The sequence below is a fragment of the Schistocerca cancellata genome, chromosome 8 (genome assembly GCF_023864275.1).
Source record: "Schistocerca cancellata isolate TAMUIC-IGC-003103 chromosome 8, iqSchCanc2.1, whole genome shotgun sequence".
NCBI classification, from domain to species: domain Eukaryota; kingdom Metazoa; phylum Arthropoda; class Insecta; order Orthoptera; family Acrididae; genus Schistocerca; species Schistocerca cancellata.
In genome coordinates this window covers 439258358-439262609 of record NC_064633.1, presented here as the reverse complement: position 1 = coordinate 439262609, position 4252 = coordinate 439258358, and the positions used below count along the sequence as shown (strand labels likewise).

General features: G+C 44.9%; 1 pseudogene; it reads left to right on the top strand.

Annotated features, from left to right (window-relative positions):
* Positions 1–254: 254 nt before the first annotated feature.
* LOC126096160 (5S ribosomal RNA) lies at positions 255–372 on the top strand (annotated as a pseudogene).
* The last annotated feature ends 3880 nt before the right edge of the window (positions 373–4252 follow it).

Below are 4252 nucleotides of genomic sequence, written 5' to 3'. Positions count from 1 at the left end.
ACAGCTTTCAGAAAACATGTTCAAAAGTATTTCGCGTGACTGTTTCTGTACCTCCCGCAATGAATCCATAGACATCCCAGTCTATACTCGGTGAGTTTAAGTCGCCTCCAACTAGTATTCTAGTATTGCATGGTCTGGGTATTTACGCGCTGTCGACCATAGACTTTCTTTGAATGATTCTAGAACTGTCGCAGCGGAATCGGGTGACCGGTAAAAACATCCAACAATTAACCTGACTTCATCTACACATTTTGGGCAACGGCCTTGCCGCAGTGGATACACCGGTTCCCGTCAGATCACCGAAGTTAAGCGCTGTCGGGCGTGGCCAGTACTTGGATGGGTGACCATCCGGGCCGTCATGCGCTGTTGCCATTTTTCGGGGTGCACTCAGCCTCGTGATGCCAATTGAGGAGCTACTCGACCGAATAGTAGCGGCTCCGGTCAAAGAAAACCATCATAACGACTGGGAGAGCGGTGTGCTGATCCCACGCCCCTCCTATCCGTATCCTCAGCTGAGGATGACACGGCAGTCGGATGGTCCCGATGGGCCACTTGTGGCCTGACGACGGAGTGCTTTCTTATCTACACATTTTATACGCTGACAATTTCACTGTGACACTCAACTTCGACCTCAATAAAGACAATGTTTTTGTCAACTGCAATGAACAGTCCCCTTCTATGGCCTCTAATCCGGCTTTCCGATACACATTCAATGACTCGCCAAATATCTCAGAGCTTTACAACTACAGTTTGAGCCAAATCTCGGTCCCAAGAATAATTTCAGCACAGGAACTTTCCTGGGGTTGGCAAATTCGGAAGTTCATTGCGAATACTTCGACAGTTTAATAATACAATTTTGACAGTCGAAAATTCTTCATTCTGAACGCCGTCTGACTTCCCTAGCTGTGTATCGACTGGCGAGAGTTCATAAGAGCACCTCAAACTACCGTCAAGCCTAAAAGCCCTCGTGTGCACTCCACAAGTACTCTGCTACCTGGGTAGCTGCTTCCTTTATGTAATGCATCCCTGACCTATGAAAGGAAGTCCTACAAATTCTCCCACGATAAAGCAGGTCTAGACTCTGCAGGCAAGATCGTTACAGAGTTGACGAAGCTTTTGTTTCAGATCCTCCACTCGGCTCCAAACCAAAGGACACAGAAAGCTGCAAATTGCGAGTTCTACTTGAACCCCAAGTGCGAAGGTAGCAGTCTTCACCACCTCCGCCAGTCGCCTATATGATCTGAAGATCGCCTCAGAGTCAAAGAAACAGGCGTCGTTGGTGTCGACATGAGCCAAATCTTGTAGGCGACTGCACCCTGCACGCTCGATAGATGTAGGCAAGGCCGTCTACACATCTCGGATGAGGCCCTCCGGCAGATGTACTGAGTGCACATTGGCTTTCTTGCCAGCCCTGAACTCTGTCTGCCTAAGGGGCTCCATAACGAGCCTAACATTGGAGTTCAGATAATTAGTAAACCCCTCCGCCTGAGTGCCCTCTCGGACCCTGCTCAAGAAGGGGCCTGTCCATCCACAAGGTGAATGGGCGAGGCCAGGAGGCCAATGTTCACAATTGTCCTCCACCTATAGCGACGCGAATGCGTTACCACCTGCCACTCACCCTATTGTGAGGGCGGATCCACTGCGTCGCGTGCACTAGGAGGTGCCTCGGAAGCCCTCGGAAAGAGGGCCCGTGGGCAAAACAAGTGACACCTGAGGTTTCCCATGTGATGCGCCAGATTCTCCGCCACCGGTACATCACGAGACAGAAGCCTGAAGGTGAATGATCGTAGCCAAAAGCGGGTTCAGCTGTTCGCGAGCTGCGGCCAGCTTCTCCTGCATCCGCACAAAGCATACGCAGATCTTAACCATCCTATATAGACTAACTGAACAAGTAAACTATAAAAGCAGACAGAATCTTAGATATCCAACTTGCTACCCTCCTGATGTGTCACAAATGGACGCTGAAGCGTTAATGAGCTATGTACCTGGCTGTACAATGAGCAACGACTGCATTACAGATAGAATGAATTTACAGTTACACAAATGCGAGATTAAAAGCCTTAAACAGGAAAACATGCTCTAAATTTAACAACTATATTAGAAAGAGAACACAGAAAATGATAAACACTCAACTTGCCACTCTGTAGATGTATATCAGCCGAGAGCTGGAACCTGAGTGAATGGCTTCCTAAACGGATGGGCGATTGCTTTCAAAACAAAACAAATGAGCAACTACTGCGCTACAGAGCGAATGAATTACGTTTACAAATACTCCAGATTAAACCTCTTAAATAGAAAAACACGCACGAATTTAGTAAATATAGTGCTAATTAACTCTGAAACAGCCTAACATGTTGAATTTTTTTCTTAACAATTACTTCTCAACACAACCTACCCTGCAACATCCTTACAAGCTTTTCAGACTGATTCGGATCGCCCTCTATAAATAATGTGCAACTAACAAACTACACACTAGCCTGTTGCGAAGACAGGATCCTAAACCTGTAAAGACATATTTATCAGCTCATCGATGAATTGAATTTCACATTTTCTGGGCTGCAGTTGGACCGTACAACAAATCACATTCACAGACATACAGTGTGGGCCAGAAGTCACGATCGGAAATGTTTAATGTTATTATACTGAAAGAAGAGGCAACATGAAAGGCAAGCAAGAACATGAAACGACTCCAAATCTCTAGCAGAAACTGCAGTTAACAGAAAGGAAATACGTATAAGAATGGAATAACAAAGAAATTAATGTTCTTACATTTTTCGTACATATTTCAAACTCCCTTTGTATGCTGAACATCACGTTATGTACTTCTATCGTCATGACAATTCATTGATGTTGTTGGGTCGAAAGGAGCGGCAACCCCCCCTTTCTCATCCAACAATGCATGGATGTTCTCGGAATGTTCATCTCCGTCGACCACTAGTCTGTCGATTTCGCTGGTGAACGAAGCAATGCAGGGACTTCATTGTGGTTGTCATATTTTTTGGATTTACTGTTGCATTGTGCATCTGTCTCAGCCCAGCTGCAAAGGCCTTTCTCTCCAGTTACCCGCTAGAGGTCAGTTATCATGTGCTAAAGTGCTACGGCACACTGTAAATATCATAGTAAAAAATTGTGCTCTTACCCTTCTAATGTAAGCCAGAAATCTCACTAAAATTACGCCATTTCTCTTCGAACGCGTGCCTGTATGCCAATAAAACGGACAAAAACATGTTTTGTAGTGTTCTCTCCACAACTAGAAACAAGTGTCGAATGTTGAAATGATGGTCAGCCTTGCTAGGATCAACTCAGAGAAGGGATGCAGCTGTCTGTTTCCGGCTACGCATAAATCAGTTAAGAGGATAGGAGAGTGTTTCTGCTAGAAAGAGCAGATCAGCAGTTGTTAGCATCTCACTTAGACAATGAACTGCAAGCGTTTAGTTCCAGAATGCTGGACATAGACGAATTATGGGCAAAATTTAAACAGATTACAAATCGTGATTTGGAGAAGTACGTGCCTACTAAGTGGATTAAGGACGGAAAAGACCCACCGAGTTTTAATAACATAATTCGGAAAATGCTGAGGGAGCAAAGGTTGTTGCACTCTCGGTGCGCGGCGGACGCGTAAATGATGACAGGCAAAAATTAGTAGAGATTTGTGAGTTTGTGGAAAGATCTATGCGCGAAGCATACAACAACTAACACCGCCATACCTAGGTTCAAGATTTGGTGGACAACCCGAAAATATTCTGGTTCTATGTAAAATCGCTGAGCGGATCTGAGGCTTCCATCCAGTCACTCGTTGACCAGTCTGGCTTGGAAGCAAAACATAGCAAAACGAAGGCTAAAGTCTTAAATTCAAAGAAATCGTTCACTCAGAAGAATCGTACAAACGTACCTTTGTTTGTCCATCGAACAGACTCACTATGGAAGACAGAGTAATAAGCATCCCTGGCGTAGAGAAACAACTGAAAGAGTTGAAATCAAATAAGTCCGCCAGCCCCAGATGGAATCCCATTTCGGTTTTACAAAGAGTATGTCACTGACGCCTTACTTAGTTTGCATTTATTACGAATCTCTCGAACAGCGCAAAGTGCCCAGCAACTGGAAAAAGAGCGCAGGTGACTCCAATATATAAGGAGCGTATAAGAACGGACCCACTAAATTACAGAGCAGTATCCTTAATATGGGTTTGCTGCAGAATTCTAGAGCATATTCTGAGGTCGAACATAATAAAATTCCTAGAGAACGGAAAACT